The 17,691-nt window shown below is 40.5% G+C and overlaps 1 protein-coding gene across 7 annotated transcripts in view; it reads left to right on the forward strand.

The window, feature by feature from the left end:
- The window catches only part of LOC137384287 (septin-9-like), a 413,392-nt gene that overhangs the window by 265,444 nt on the left and 130,257 nt on the right, over positions 1–17,691 (forward strand). The window contains exon 1 of one of the 7 annotated variants that reach the window (XM_068058099.1): positions 579–661. The exons of the other annotated variants lie outside the window; for them this stretch is intronic. The gene's annotated coding sequence lies outside the window, so the exon portion shown is untranslated. Of the gene's footprint in view, positions 1–578; positions 662–17,691 lie in introns of those variants that run through there. 7 annotated transcript variants of the gene reach the window in all.

Consider the following 17,691-nt stretch of genomic DNA (forward strand, 5'->3'; position numbering starts at 1 on the left):
TTTCTACCTCTCTTCCTTTAAGATGCTCCATAACCAAACTTTTGGCCACCTGCCCTAATATCACCTCGTGACTTGGTGCCTGATTTTGTTTTATAATATTCCTGTGAAGCGCTTTGGGACGTTTTGTTACGTTAACGCTGCTATATAAATGCAAGTTGCAGTTGTTGTGGCTTCTTTGTTCCACTGCTAAATCCACATGCACTGCATGTGTTGTATTGTAATGTACTATGGTGGCTGTAATGAGAGCAATTGCATCAAATTTATCAACCTTTGTCTGATCCACCTTTTGAGTGTAAATTTAATGTGAAGCATTCCACACTATACCTGATTTGAGCAAACTATTCATCTTTAGTGTTATAGTTGTACAAGGGCTGACAGAATATTGTGACAGTTCATGAATACCAATTTAAAGCAAAGGAAGTAGTCACAAGCACTCTGCCTCACTTTGCAAAAACCACAACACACGCAATATTAACCGATTTTTAAAAAAAAATTGCCTTCCTGTAAAACAGCCAAATGAACTACATCTCTTCGTTAGCCTTCATTTTGTCAGTTCAAATTAATTCACCATCAGCAAAATGGAAGAAAAAATACGACTAGAATTCTCCACTGTTCAGTAATCCCAATATAGTGCAGAGAGGTACCATTATTAGGCGAAAAGGTATAATATTTGCTAAATATAAATCTTCGAAATGTGGATTTGCAAGTGTTTATTAGGAGTTGCTCAGTTTTGGTGTACTGTGTCGGTGATACATGGTGGTTAATGCATGTAATTCTCCATGTAATCTTAGCTCATTTGTCTGCAAGCATTGCCCGGGCAAGAGTAAATGCATTTCTCAAAGCTTGAACAAAAATTGTCCGGCCATTCATGCTGGGCTCCGCTGTCACACTGGTAAGCATCCATGGTGGGAATGACGGTCATTAACTAGATTGCCTGCCTTCCTCCACACTCTTAGCCAGGAAGTGGTGCGGAAATTAGAAAATAAAGGGAGAAAAGTTATTATTTACTGTGAAACTTCAGCTCATAGATAATGGTGATAAATAAAATATGCTCCCACTTTATACAGAATTGAAATCAAATGGTCTTTGGTCACGTGGGGTACATCTTCCAGTGTGTTTTACCCCAGCCTCTGATGAGCACTGACAGCTGAACCATTATTGTATTTTAATCTTGCAATACCTTGGATTGTCTGCAAGGAGGTGAAATTCCTCCTGTCGATTAATTTTAACAGGTCAGAATAGGTATACAGTAAGATCTCCAACATTGCACTCATGCTGATTGTCTCAGTAAAGTTATGGTGCCCCATTATTCACTGCTAGCATCTGGGTTTAAATCTAGCTCCGATAAATAGGCTGAAAGCCTCACCTCTTTTAAATTACTATGTTCAGTGTAAAATTCTATTAATTGGCGATAAATTTACCCAGGAAATTAAATTGGCTGCTGGAGGAAAATTGAAAAATTCAGTAGGACAGTGAGGTGGGCTTTTCTGAGACTGTGGTAAGACATGTTTGACTCAATAAAGAATGCATTTCATTGCTTCCAGCACAAGTTGTACATGGGTACTTTTATGCTGAGGTTGGGTGGCAAAGGTGCTCCATCTTCATTACTGATTTCCTTCACCTTGATGAGCCCAAGCTACACCAACAACAACCCCGCCCCCCCCCCCCCCCAATCCTCTCTGCCAACATCCAGTCCCTCTACCTCCCCAGAAAATCAATTTAGAGAAAAAAAATGGTACCTGTGCAGAGAAGAGAGCATTTTTAAAGGGACAGTAGCCTAGTGGGTATAGTGCTGAACTGGAGGCTGTAAATTCAAATCTCCCCATGGCAAATTGTGAAATTGAATTCAATAAATTGAGTCATTTGTGGACTGACACTGGAAAAAGATGAGCTTGAGAGCTGGAAGATTGTGAAGCAGTTGGACTTTTACAATAATCGTTTTTGTTCAGGGGCAAGAAACTGCACCCAGGCCCACAGTCTGGCCTACATGTGACTACAATCCCACATTATGTGATTGACATTCATGCCTTCATGGCAACTAATAAGCAATGCATACTGGCATGGCAGTGTCATCTATATCCCAGGAACACACATTTAAAAAAAAAAGCTATGTAGATGAATCCGTCAAGAGGAGGAATAATATGGTGCCACTGAGTGTAAAGCACTAATGCTTAGAGCAGAGAGTGAGGGATGAATGTAGGTCTGACCCCTGCCTCCTGCCACTTGGCTTGTTTGGTACTTTTGTGCTATATTGAGCAGTGAGATATCAAGCAGAAGCTGTGATGTTTCTCTGAGAGGTGAACTAGTGAAGGCAGTTGGCCTGGAGATCAGATATCTGGGATCACGCCAGCACAAGTGTTACCTAAATTGGCCAGATCATAAATACATCATTTACCAGATTTTGTTTGAAAAGAATAAATTAACAAAGAAAAATGTGTGCACTGATACACTTGAGCCACTGACCTGTACATTCCAGCAGCAATGCTATGGATTTGTCCCACTTTTGCACGGCAGCAGGAGGTCAACCCAGCCCCCCTCAATGACTGTTTAAATATGGTCTCTGCTGTCCATTTGCATAGCAAAGATGTGCCTTGATCAGCTCTAGCACATCAAAGGTTAAAGAGTCAAATGATTGAAAACTTGTCACATGCAGAACACATTGTTTACAGATAACAGATTAGACTGGCTAAGAGATTCCAGGGAGGTTCAGCAAAGACCAGATCATCTACCAATTGTGTTTGGGCTGGTATCAATTGGCAAAAATGCTGTAATCCATACAAATTTTTAAATATTTATGTTGAAAACTTCATTTCTGTTTTTTAAACCCTTGGATCAATAATTTGGGATTGTCTCAATAATTTTTTCTGATGCAGTTCCTTTTTATTTTGAATTCCCTGTTATATGTGTGTTGTAAGGCCTGTCTGCCAGTAAAACAGAAGGAGGGGGTGATCTGGTTCACACATCTCTTAAACTACATGATCAAACAACAGTACTGTTATGACACTGGAAAAGGGTCCTCTTGATCTTTCCTCTCCTTGAGAGAGAAAGTAAAGACAATTTGAAAACTCTCTCTTTTTTGGCAACTAAGATCACAGCTAAAACTTAATCGGGGCAGTTAAATTTGAGTGTCTAGTTAGGCGAGGGATTTGGTTGGAGTTTCTGAAAGATCATAATCATCGAGTACAATATTGAACTTGTACATGCTTTTTGAAGTGGAGGGATCCTGTTTCTGTAGCTAATTTAAATCGGTAAATGGACAACATATTTGAAATGAAGAATTTTGAGTGTATTTTCTCCACGTGTAGTTCCCCTGAGGGATTTCAGCTGAAATAATGTGCAGGAAACTGCTTTGGTTTGCGTGAAATGCATTATGTTCTACAACCAGTTGGTAAAGGGTGCTGAGTGGTGTCCGAAATGTATCTTCCTTCTCAACATGAGTCAGTTTATGCAAGATCAGCGTTGGCACATCTCATCAATATTTAACATGTACTATGATCTGTGATGCCCTGATATGATGTTGTCCTTTTAAGTTTATTAGATGATGCAGGATTGCTTTTCCTTAAAAGTGGACCAGTTACTTAACTTCCCTCAGTTGCAGCACAATGACTGAAATTTATTAAATACTTCTTCATGCAGTTAGAATTTAGTCTTGACAGATTTCTCCAGCTTGCACCAAATTAGTTGGAGTGTCATTTTTTGATTCCACTGGATAAAATGTCTTGAGAGTTGCTAACTGCTTCATAAACAAAAATGTTCCTTGATCATGCAAAAATTACATTACAATAGATGACTAAAAAGATGACATTTGCTGCAGCCCAAACCTGCCCTCCAGTCAAGATGGTAAACTTTTAAATTTGGCCTTTTGGCTTTTTCAGGACCTGAGCCAAACTACATTTTGCCCAGCATGACAGCGTAAGCCATCCTGAAGATGGGAACTTTTCTGTAAAGTTAAATGTACCTGATGGTTCTATTGTAAATCAACCAATTATAACCAGCATGAATGCACTTACTCTGTTCAAATTAAGCCTAGTTTTGTAGCAAAGCAGCCAAACTATCTCTTGTTTGAACACAGAAAACCTCAATCTACTCAAACATTTCCTCCTTGGAATTTACTGCACTTGATTATGATTTAAACCTTCAGTACTTGGGCCGGAATTTTATGGTCCCTCAACGAGTGGGCTGGTGGAGGGGCAGCGGCCATTCCTGGCACTTTCCTGCACCCACTGCAATTTTATGTGCGGCGGCAAGAAATGACCTGCCCTCCCCAGGCCAATCAAGGCCCTTAAGTGGCCAATTAGCTTCCACTTAAGGGCCTCATCCCGCCGCCGCTGGTATTTTACCCACAGCGGACGGCAAAGGCCCCAAGAATACTGTCAGGTGAAAGCTGGCAGTCCTTTTGCGAGCTGGTGGGGGGGTCCCTCCTGATCGGGCACCCTGTGCCCCACAGAGAGCCATCCACCAAAGGCCCAACTGCTCCCACTGTCCAACACTCTTTCTCTCTCTCTCCCCACCCCCGATTGGCTGGTAGCTCCATTAGGTGGGACTTCCTGCTTCAAGGAGGTGGAAGCCCTGCCCAAGGCCAAATAAGGGCCTGGGGAGCAAAATAATCCCCGGCGTGTCTCCCCAGGCCTGGCGGAGGTGGGCTTGCCACCGACTTTTCCACCAGTGGGCGGGGCCTCCTGCCCAACGTAAAATTCAGCCCTGGTTTTAATATGTTGTTTTCAATTAAATTATGTCTTCAAAGATTAAAAAATGCTGGTTTCTTGGTCTATGAAGACCTGTAAAAAGATTTAATATCCTTTTTATGCTTTACTTTTTATGAACCCACATAGCGTGTACTTTTGAGTTTTGGCTGCAGTAAGTAAATTGTCATCCAAATTCTGCCCAACAAATGTAAAAATAACTAACATCATCTTTTCCTTGGCTGCTAAATACAATTCCTCTATTCTCTGTAGATTTTAAAGCTGTTTCAAGACTGGTTGCAATCAAATTTTAATAAACATTTTCTTTTGCTCAAATACATTTAATGCTGACAAAGGTGATAATGGATATTATTGAAAGCTAAAACATTTCTTTTAGTTTACTGATTTAACAGTAACTCCTAAACGTTGTTATTATGGAATTTATTTAATGCAGAAAAGGCTCTGGGAAGAAGGAGGAGTAATGAGTTGAACAGCTAGGGCATCTCAACCTCAGATGGCTCATAAAAGGGTCTCTTTAGAGGTAACTAAGATAATTACATGAATAGAGAAGGTAAACCCAAAATAATACCTTCAGATAGTCTGGGCAGCAGGGCAGGAAGGCACAATTTTAGAGAAGTCAAATTTAGGACAGATGCTAAGAAACGATCTATTTTACAAAAAGTTTGCCAAGAGGAGATGCCAGATCATTGGACTCATTTAAGGGATGACTGGATGCTATAATAAAATGGTAATGTTCATAGGATAGAAAGACGAGACTGAAGGAGCTGATGGACATCACCTCATTCTATCTTGAGATGCTCACAATGTGCAGTAATTGAAACTACAAGAACTCGACCTGAAGAGTAATAAAAATGAACTTTTCTTTTTTTAAAAATAAGTGGAGAATGTGCTTTAAAAAATGGCCACCGAAGGTTAAAAGACCTGGCCTTCTGCATATTTAAAGTGTCTGGCAAGGACAAAAGAATACATTCAAAGCTAAGAGGTGCCAATTACATCCATCTCTAACCCAACATTTTTGAATTGAACAGAATCTCCAAAGGTAATCTCTATTATTACCTGAGCCACATGTAAATTGGCATAGGGCAAATAAGATTAGAGAAATTAATGCATGGCTCAAAGACTGGTGTGGTAGAAGTGGGTTCCAGTTCATGGGGCATTGGCACCAGGATTGGGGAAAGTGGTGGCTGTACCGTTGGGATGGTCTACACCTGAACCGTGCTGGGGCAGATGTTCTAGTAAGCCACATAACTAGGGAAGTGGAGAGGGTTTTAAACTGAATAGTGGGGGCAAGGGATCAAATTTGGGAAGATATGGTAAATCAAGGAGTAGAGACAAGGCAAGAAAGGAAGGTGGGAAATGATAAACAGACTATGACAGGAAGGGACAGAGCATACAAATCTAATAGTAAATCAACATAAGGCTAGAGGTTACAATAATAATAATAAAAGGACAAAACTAAGGGCTCTGTATCCGAATGCATGTAGCGTTCGAAACAAAACAGATGAACTGAGAGCGCAAATAGAAATAAATAAGTATGATCTGATGGCCATTACAGAGACGTGGCTGCAGGATGACATGGATTGGGACCTGAATATTGAAGGGCACATGGCATTTAGGAAGGACAGGAAGCTAAGAAAAGGTGGAGGGATGTCTCTGTTAATTAATGATGGTATTAGTGCAATAGAGAGGTTTCCTAAGTTCAGGAACCCAGGATGTAGAAGCAGTTTGGGTCGAGATGAGAAATCATAAAGGCAAGACGTCACTTGTGGGAGTACGGCCACCTAACATTAGCCACACTGTAGGACGAGGTATGAAGGAAGAAATAATGGCAGCCTGTCACAAAGGTATGTTGATAATCATGGGGGATTTTAACCTACATATTGGACTGGAAAAATCAGATGGGCAGAGAGGTAGCCTAGAGTACATAGAATCTTTTCGGGGCAATTTCTTGGAACAGTACGTTCTGGATCCAACCAGAGAGCAGGCTATACTAGACCTTGTATTGTGCAATGAGATAGGATTAATTAATGACCTCATTGTTAAGGCGCCCCTAGGCAGCAGCGATCATATGACTGAATTTTAGATTCAGTTTGAGGGAGAGAAGAGTGGGTCCAAGACCAGTATTTTAATCCTAAATAAGGGCAATTATGAGGGTATGAAAGCAGAGCTAACTGAAGTAAACTGACAAATTAGGTTAAGAGATAGGTCAATAGAGATGCAGTGGCAGATAGTTAAGGGGAAATTTCAGAATACACAGAATTGATGCATTCCAATGAGAGAGAAAAATTCCAAGGGGGGGAGGTGTTGCCTGCTGTCTGTGGTTAACTAAAACTGTTAAAGATAGTATCAAACTTAAAGGAAAAACATATAATTGTGCAAAGATGGGTGGCAGATCAGAAGATTGGACAGAATATAAAAAACAGCAAAGATTGACTAAAAGATTGATAAAGAAGGTAAAATTAGAGTAGAGAGAAAGCTAGCTGGAAGCATAAAGACAGATAGTAAGAGTTTCTATAGATATTTAAAAAAGACTTAAAGTGAGGGTTGGTCCTATAGAAAATTAGTATGGGAATTAATAATGGATAATAAGGAGATGGCAGATGAATTGAACAGGTATTTTGCATTGACCTACACTATAGAGGATACAAGTAACACCCCAGAATTAGCTGTAAGTCAGGAAATGGAAGGGAGGGTGGAGCTCAAAATTACAATCACCAGGGAAGTGGTGCTGAATAAATTGGAGCTGCGGGCTGACGGGTCCCCTGGTCCTGATGAGCATCATCCTAGGGTGTTGAAAGAAGTGGCTCGTGAGATAGTTGATGCATTAGTTTTAATTTTCCAAAATTCCCTCGACTCCGGGAAGGTTCCGCTGGACTAGAAAATAGCGAATGTAACTCCTTTATTCAAAAAGGGAGGGAGACGGAAAGCAGGAAACCACAGGCCAGTTAGCTTGGGGAAAATGTTAGAAGCTGTTATTAAAGACATTATAGCAGGGTACTTAGAAAAGTTCAAGGTTATCAGGCAGAGTCAACATGGTTTTGTTAAAGGGAAATCATGTTTAACCAATTTATTGGAGCTCTTTGAGGGAGTTACATGTGCTGTGGATGAAGGGGAACCAGTGGATGTATTAAACATAGAAACATAGAAAATAGGAGCAGGAGTAGGCCATTCGACCCTTCGAGCCTGCTCCACCATTCATTATGATCATGGCTGATCATCCAACTTAGTAGCCTGTTCCTGCTTTCGCCCCATACCCTTTGATCCCTTTAGACCCAAGAGCTGTATCTAACTCCTTCTTGAAAACGTACAATGTTTTGGCCTCAAATGCTTTCTGTGGTAGCGAATTCCACAGGCTCACCACTCTCTGGGTGAAGAAATTTCTCCTCATCTCAGTCCTGAAAGGTTTACTCTGTATCCTTAGACTATGACCCCTGGTTCTGGACTCCCCTACCATTGGGAACATCCTTCCTGCATCTACTCTGTTAAGTCCTGTTAGAATTTTATAGGTTTCTATGAGATCCCCCTCACTCTTCTGAACTCCAGCGAATATAATCCTAAACGACTCAATCTCTCCTCATATGTCAGTCCCGCTATCCTCGGAATCAGTCTGGTAAACCCTCGCTGCACTCCCTCTATAGCAAGAACATCCTTCCTCAGATAAGGAGACCAAACTGCACACAATATTCCAGGTGTGGCCTCACCAAGGCCGTGATTATTGCAGCAAGACATCCCTGCTCCTGTACTCTAATCCTCTCGCTATGAAGGTCAACATACCATTTGCCTTTTTTACCGCTTGTTGCACCTGCATGCTTACCTTCAGCAACTAGTGTATGAGAACACCCAGGTCTCGCTGCATATTCCTCTCTCTGTTTGTAGCCATTCAGATAATCTGCCTTCCTGTTTTTGTTACCAAAGCGGATAACCTCACATTTATCCACATTATACTGCATCTGCCATGCATTAGCCCACTCACTCAACTTGTCCAAATCACCCTGAAGCCTCTCTGCATCCTCCTCACAACTCACCCTCCCACCCAGTTTTGTGTCATCTGCAAATTTGGAGATATTACATTTAGTTTCCTCATCTAAATCATTAATGTATATTGTGAATAGCAGGGGTCCTAGCATCGATCCTTGTGGTACCCCACTAGTCACTGCCTGCCATTCGGAAAAAGATCCGTTTATTCCTACTCTTTTTGTTTCCTGTCCGCCAATCAATTTTCTATCCATTGTAATACACTACCCCCAATCCCATGCGCTTTAATTTTACATGCTAATCTCTTATGTGGGACTTCATCGAAAGCCTTCTGAAAGTCCAAATAAAGCACATCCACTGGCTCCCCCTCATCAACTCTACTAGTTACATCCTCGAAGAATTCTAGTAGATTTATCAAGCATGATTTCCCTTTCGTAAATCCATGCTGACTCTGCCCGATTCTACCACTGTTCTCCAAGTGCTCTGCTATAAAATCTTTGATAATGGACTTTAGAATTTTCCCCACTACTGACATCAGGCTGACTGGTCTATAACTTCCTGCTTTCTCTCTACCTCCCTTTTTATTGTACTTCGATTGCCAGAAGGCATTTGATAAGGTGCCATATCAAAGGTTATTGCAAAAAAAAAGCTCATTGTGTAGATGATAACATATTGGCATGGATAGAAGATTGGTTAGCTAACAGGGAACAGAGACTAGGCATAAATGAGTCATTTTCTGGTTGGCAAGATGTAACGAGTGGTGTGCCACAGGGATCTGTGCTGAGGCTTCAACTTTTTACATTTTATATAAATGTCTTAAATGAAGAGACCGGAGGTATGGTTGCTAAATTTGCTGATGACAATGATAGGTAGGCAAGTGGGTTGTGAAGGGGATATTAGGAGGCTACAAAAGGATATAGATGGCAGATGGAGTATAATGTGGGAAAATGCGAAGTTGCCCATTTTGGCAGGAACAATAAAAAAGAAGAATATTATCTAAATGGTTAGAGATTGTGGAGCTCTGAGATGCGGAGGGATCTGGGTGTCCTACATGAATTTCAGAAGGTTAGAATGCAGGTACAGCACGTAATTAGGTAAGCTCATAGAATCGTTTATTGCAAGGGGAATTGAATACAAAAGTAGGGAGGTTATGCTTCAGCTATACAGGGCATTGGTGAGACCACATCTGGAGTACTGTGTACAGTATTGGTCTCCTTATTTAAGGAAGGATGTAAATGCATTGGAAGCAGTTCAAAGAAGGTTTACTGGACTAATACCTGGAATGGGCGGGCTATATTATGAGGAAAGATTGGACAGGCTAGGCATGTATCCGCTGGAATTTAGAGGAGCAAGAGGCAACTTGATTGAAACGTATAAGATCCTGAGGGGTCTTGACAACGTGGATGTGTAAAGGATGTTTCCCCTTGTGGAAGAATCTAGAACTAGGGGTGTCACTGTTTTAAAAAAAATAAATAAATAAAAAGTGGTCACCCATTTAAGATGGAAATGAGGAGAAGTTTTTTTTCTCTGAGGGTCGTGAGTTTTTGGAACTCTCTTCCTCAAAAGGCAGTGGAAGCAGAGTCTTTGAATATTTTTAAGGCAGAGGTAGATAGATTCTTGAGCAAGGGGGTGAAAGGTCATCGGGGGTAGGTGGTAATGTGGCGATATCCGTTCAGCCATGAACTTATTGAATGGTGCAGCAGGCTTGAGTGGCCTACTTCTGCTCCTAATTTGCATGCTCGTATGAATCAGTTCTTCTGAAACAAAGACGGTATGAAGTAGCCACATCCTGGTCCATTGTTGGTCAGCACAAGGAGGAAGATCTGTGTCTGCCAACAGAAGCAAGATGTGAGGGACTCTTTAACTTAAAAGGTAGCTCTGTGAAGAGAGAGGAGAAACACCCAGGAAGAAGCATCACCAAAGCTTGTCCAGCTGGGAGAAAATCCAGCAAGCCGGAAAGGAAGGCACCCTGCTGCGAATTCTACCTTTCAACCTGTGTAACAGTAAACTGGAAGTGATCCCCTGTCTTCAAACTGAACTTTCAACCAACCCAGAGAAATCTACAAACGCCCCAGGCCTGCAACTCAAGAGAACGTGACCTCAGAGAATTTAACAGGTTTACCATGAACCCTGAAACCCTACCTCACTTCAAATCACTTACCCCTTTTCCTCTCTAGCTGTCTCTCTGTGGGTTTGTGAATGGATGAGTGGGTGCTGCTGTGACAATTCAGGATAAGGCATATTGCTCAGTAAATAATTAATCGTCTGTTTTAAATCTACAAGGAAACCTGTTGCTGTCTGTTTGTTTATTTGACAAATCAAACAGAGGTTAAAACCCTACTAGCACAAACACTTGCTGCAGTCAGGTGGGAGCTGAACAGGGGAACCACCCACACCCCTCACCATGCGACATATTTCTAAATACAAATTGGGCGTGTTTCAACGTGCCCTCCTTTTTTTTTGTACTGTGTGGGCGATTTGTTAACTGCGCAGTCCTTTTAAAGGTGCAGCAACTTAAAGGGGCGACTTATGCACAGCCTGTGCAGGAACTTTCAGGTTGCTGCTTTGCCGAGTGTTTTAGAGGGAACATTTGTGTTCCTAAACACAGATTACTGGTATAATATGGACTATACTTGTAATCTTTAGAAGTTAGAGAAATCACTCTGTCTATATTGTTTTCCTCTGTCAGTGGTAGTGAGTTTTCTAGTGGATGCTTCATTTTCTCCAGAAGCCTGCAACCAGCAGTGTTAAACGATGTTGAAACACCTTCCTGTTTGTACTAAAGTCCCCACATTTGATAGCTACCATCAGTGTTCTATTGCCAAGATGTAAAAGACGTCACCAAAAGTTATTACTTGTTCTCCTTTTTTTTGCTTTAGTTTATCAACAGTGGAAAGTTTTTCAGGGCTACAGTCTTGAGGTCTGCAAGCTCAATTTGTGAACAGAATTGTATATAATCTGTTAAGTCAACTTTTAATTCGAGCTCCTACCTTCAGTGACCTAACCAACAGAAGCAGAAAATCACAAGATGGTTTTCTAGAAACCCAACTGGTTCCCTTGAGGAACAGTCAGAACACACCCCTGCACCACAGTTATAGCTTCTTGCCACTGGACCTGGAGGCCATAGCCAGATGGGAAACCATTAATGGTGGAACCACAATTGCCAGCAGGATGGTCCAGCCATGTCATCAGAGAAAGCAATTTTGAAACCAAAGACGACATTCTTCTAAGTGGTTTTGGAAAAAGAGTTTGCGTGTCCAATTTGAATGCACTGACTGCTGAATACCATAAAGGGAGAGGAATGAGAAGCCAAAAGGGAGAAGATTGAGGAGCCAAAAATGATCTAATACATGCAGGGATCAGAATTTCCAGATTTTTGGCAGCTTAAACATCTTGGAAAACATTTCTTCTTGAAAACAGTACTTATTTCAAAAGCTGTTTGAACTATATTAATGTGCTCTGACTAGATGTCTATAGTATAGTTTTTATCAAGCATGCTAGTGATATTTGAACTGTTCAGTGTTCTTGATATACATCTACTCTCTCTTTTTAGCACTACAGACATATCCATATTCTAGGCTGACAAAGATCTGTGCTAAATGGTTCTAACTATTTTGTTTCACATTAACTGTTTTTTCTGTGTTTCTTTAAAGTTTAAAGTACCAGGAAACATGTTTCTAAATGATGTAAATGTCTCATTTGTATGATAACCTGAATTCAGCTGTGGCTGTTGCATTGTAATGTCACCTGACTCCAACCCTACCTCAGCTTATCTGCTGAAATTATCATCCAAGTCTTTGTTACCTCTAAACTTCACTGTTCCAATGCTCTTGTCAGGCTGCCATTTTCCACCTAATATGAACCTCTGATCATCCAAAACTCTGGTGCTCATATATTAAACTGCACCAAGTCCCATTCACCCATCACGTTGTCTTTGCTGAACTACGCTGGTTCCCAGACTGACAATGCCTCAATTTTAAAATCCTCATCCTTGTTCTTCACCCCTCCCTGTCTCTCAGCTCTTCTCCAGCAGTACAAAATCTGCTCTCCTCCAATTCTGACATCTTGCGCAAATTTTAATTCCCCGACCATTGGTGACTGTGCTTTCAAATGCCTTGGCCCTAAATTCTGGAAGTCCCTCCCTAAACCTCTCTATCTCTCTCTCTCTCTCTCTCTTTCTCCTTTTTAAGATGCTCCTGAAAACCTACCTCTTTGACCAAGCTGTCGGTCATCCGTCCTAGTATCTCCTTTTGTGGTTCATGGTCAACACCCTCTTAGTGCTCCGGGATGTTTTGTTACGATAAAGGCATCAAATAAATGCAAATTGTTGATGCAGAGTTTTCTCAAACAGATATTACAGATTGCATTTTTGCCAACACTACCACCAGTTTTCAGTGTGTTGACAGGCTTGCCTACAAGATGCACATGCTGTCTTCCATTATGAAATATTTATTTGTCAAATACACTGGAGAACTGCATGATTAGGATAGGTCCTTCTGTAGAATGATTCTGTTTCCATGGCATTTGCTGAGATAATGGGTATAAGATTAAAATTAAATTAATTGTTGCCAGAAGTACCAGCAAAAGCATGACAATTCTCCCTACAGGCAATACTTAAGAGAAAAAAAGAACAGTTGATATTAGTACACCTTTAATAGTACAGACATTATTGCTTATGGATAAAATGGTGTTCAATAAATTTCTAATGACTCCTTTAGTAACACAAACTGATCCTTGTTCTCACCTCTGACTTTCTAACTTTATATGGCAATTTGTAGTCACAAAACAGAAACATTGCGCTACTGTCATTTTAACATGTTGTCAGAGCAAACCTGAAGATATGTTTATGAAATATTGTGGAGTCCTGTTCTGATCTAATTTAAAAGTTGGTCCCAGGTAAAATCATATTTGTCACTAAATGCAAAATTAAAAATCACCAATCTTAAAAAGTGACCATTTTAAAAGTACAATCTCATTGTTGGTGTTGTATAGTTTTAGAGATGTATCATGTACAGAGAATGGTACAATTGCATGACCCAGTGACCTCAGTGCTTCATGCACTGCTTCAGCTATGGTGGACTTTTGAAGAAAAAAATTGGTGTCCTGCGCCATGAACTTAGCTCCAGAATACCCAGAGTACACTACATCAGACTGTTCCAAGTCTTTGGCTTACTTGGAAACTCTTTACGTATATGGCAATGCTTTTTTGAGAGGGAAATCATATTAATTCAAGTTTTGCCTGTTTTACTAGTTCATCTGAGAAAATACTTTATTGCATTATTTTTGAGCATTTACTATTCCTATGGGATAGTAAATGTTTTGATGGCAATGCATTGAAGTGTTCATTCTCTAGAATGAAGCCAGTGTTTTGCAGATTACTTTCTTGCTGGATGTCTCCTTGTTTTGTTCTTCTCCCTATTGCCCAAAGTCGTTTTTTTTTTGTTGCTGTTTTTATTTTTCCAGTGTATTTCATAAGTGTCCTTTTATTGCATCGGTGCAGACTCGATGGGCCAAAGGGCCTCTTCTGCACTGTATTATTCTGTGATTCTGGAAGTTAAAAGACAAATTTTTACTGGCATATTTACCCCACATTTCATTTCTCAAAGTACTTTCAGTACATCTTGCAAAGATGAATAAAACAGTCAGTGAAAAATATGGTGTTATTTATCAGCACGCTAACAAGTTCATAATATACCAATATATAAAGATCAGATTTGCATTGCAGATACTGTAAACAAGATGGTGTTTATTCTGCACTCCTGAATAGAAATATAAAAATTACTATCTTACAGATGGTCAGTAACACCTACAATATCCTTTGCAACTGTGACAGAATATGCTGTTACATCCTCCTTCACCTCTCTAGCTTTTAATATGGTCCATTGTTCCATTCCCCTTGTCATTCTAGGCCCCCACCTGCCAAGAATGCAGCACATTAAATTTTGTCATGAATGATTTTAAACTGTTACTGGAGTGACGAAAGGGCTTGTTAAACAGATCAGCTGTGGCTGGAAAATACATTTGCATATTAACAGACAGTGTTTGGAAGGACAAAGCAGCCATTCCCTGACACATTCAACCCACAATGGACTTTTGATCACCAGACATTGAAGGTGGGGGAGTTCACATTCCAGGTTCACTGTTAAGACGGCCGAATACACAAACCGACATGGTCAAACCTGCTGGGCAACCTGGGTTTTTTGAATTTGTACAAACAGTTTGGGCAGAAAGCTGTTTGCTCTTGGGCTGAGAACATCTCTCCTGTCTGCTCCCATCTCTTTCTCACAAGCCTCTGAATCCACTGAAGACACATGAACCCCAAGAGAGAAAAGTCTCCTACAGTGAACAAGGTTTAAGAAGAATACTGGACCCCAGCAAAAAGCAAGATCTACCTACAATCAAGGACTCTACTGTGAGCTCAAAGAACCATAACAACAACCCTTCAGATATTGCCTCAAAATTTTCCACTTTATTTTTTGTTTCTCTTTTCTGTCTCTATTTGCATGTGTGTATCGCATATGCATGCTAGCCTGGGGTGCGGTGTGTATCCGTAGGCGTTAATCGAATTAGAGTTTAAGTTTATTAAATTTCGACTTTTCATCTTTAAACCTAAGAAAACCTGTTTGTGCTGGTTTCTTTGCCTTACAATTGGAAAGTGGTGAACAAGAGTTAACCAAGGGGGACTAAAAACATGGTGTGTTTAAAATTAAACCCTGTCACATAAGACCAGGTGAAGGCTGAAAAGGAACCCTAGACCTCTTTCTCACCAGGTAGTAACATCTTCCACCAGTTCCGTTTCCACCTATCCAACTGTGATCAGTGCATCTTCAATTGTTTCTCCTTCCTATGTCTCCAGCATATCCCAAAGCTTGCTCTTTAACTTCATCCACAAGCAGTTTTCAAGTATATTCTGATAATGTTCCACCATGCCACCCTGCTGCCACCCATGACTGTTGTCATGGATGAGTCAGAAATGTCTTAAACTCAATATTGCCAAAAATTAAGTCATCTCATTTCATTTCCATCATACTTACCGGGTCTTAGTTGATGATTCCATGCTCCTCCAGCCCCTTTTCAATTTTCACTTAGGCTGAACCCCACATCCAGTCTTCTATAATAATTGCCTACTTCTACTTCTCCAATATTGTCAACATCATTGCAACACCATTGCTGTTCTGATCTCTATACCTTTTATCATCTCAATGGTTGATTTTCTGCGATGCTCTCTGGTCTTGCTTGTCTTCTTTCCTTCTAAAAGCTCATTCTCATTTTTAAAAAAAACCTCCATTCTGTCCATGGAATCTCTCGGTGCTAGCAAGCATTCTTCGTCCGAACTGACCTGTGGTTCTACCATGCATCCCCAGTATCCTCCACTTCATAAATAGCAGAGCCTTCAACCACAATTCCCATGTAGCCTGGCAATCTCTTTCGTAACCCTTAATCTTGTGACCTCTCTCGTCACTTTTTAAAGTCTTACCATTGCTTTTTATTTGTCTGAACCTTCAATCATGTCTCTTACTTTGAACCATGTTTCCAGCTCACTGTAGACCAATCCCCCTGTAAAGTGCCTAGGATCATTTTGATGCCTGCAAAATACTATATAAATGCAAGATGCAGTTGTTCTGTGGAAGTTACCACAGTGGGATCAGATATCTATTATGTTTGGTTGACCCTTTAGAGGACAGGAAGAATGTTTTGAAGAACAATTCCTCAGATGGATTGAGTAGATTGTCTATGACCCAATGAAACCATTAACTTTTTGGGATAAATGGTCTTATTTAATTCCAGAGTTTTTGAAATTAGTTACATAAATATTTCTTTCTTTGGCTGTTAAAACATTTATAACACAATTAATCTTTACAAGCTGTACATAAGACTTTTAGTACAGGCTTTTGACTGTTACAGGCAATTAGCATTAAGGTGACAATGTCCTTTTAAATATAGTGCATCTATGTTCACTGGAAGGTCACACTGCAATATTTATATAAAAACAGTTATGCTAATAACTAAACCTTTATTTGTATAGCAATACATCACATCAAAATATTTTAAATGACTCTCTTGGCAGTGAATTACTTCTGAAATCAGTGACTGTTGTGAGCTAATGGTGATCAGTAAAGTTGTACCGACAACTTTGGGATGTGGGCATCGTACGACCATAACTTTTTTTTTAGCATGGCCAGCGTTTTATTAGCCAACCCTAATTGCCCAAGGGAAGGTGGTGGTGAGCCACCTTCTGATTTGGAATCACTAGCCCATTTAAGAGGGCCATTAAGCGTCCTCCATCTTTCTGTGGGTCTGAATTCCCATATCGGCCAGACTGGGGAAGGATGGCAGATTTCCTTACCTAAAGAACATTAGTGAACCAGATGGGTTTTTATGACAATCCAGTTGTTTCCTGGTCGCCATTACTTGATGCTTTTTTAAAAATTCTACATTTATTTAATTGAATTAAAATTTGCCAACTGCCATAGTGGGAATTGAACTCCTGTCTCTAGACCATTAGGCCAGGCCTCTGGAATACTGGTCCAATAACAATGCCACCATGCCCCTTGTTGAGGGTGTTGGTGGAGGAGGGAATTATGGGAGAGCTCCCAGCTCTTTGAGAAATCATAAGATTTTTAACATCCTCCTCAAACAGTTAACAGGATCTTCAAATTAGCTCTCATCAAAAAAACACAGCAGATTCTGTCAATCCAGCACTTGCTGGATCACAGTTTGGATTATGAGCTGTTGTGGCAGTCAAAACCTATAACCTACTGACCTGGGGTTACAGCGCTATGAACTGAGCTAACCTGGCAATTAAGTAAAACAGAATTCAGTTCTCTGGAGCTTTCAAATTGATGCAAATGGCATCTATATTTTATATGTTGGGTTCAAAGCTCTGTTACAGACGGGAGGGGACTGGACGCTCAAAGTCTAATTATTACTCCAGTGAGTTGTCAGAATTATTCTCATGGGTGAATACAAAGGCATGTCCTCTCCCTGATAAGGTATACATTTATGTGGGTGT

The sequence above is a fragment of the Heterodontus francisci genome, chromosome 26 (genome assembly GCF_036365525.1).
Source record: "Heterodontus francisci isolate sHetFra1 chromosome 26, sHetFra1.hap1, whole genome shotgun sequence".
Taxonomy (NCBI): domain Eukaryota; kingdom Metazoa; phylum Chordata; class Chondrichthyes; order Heterodontiformes; family Heterodontidae; genus Heterodontus; species Heterodontus francisci.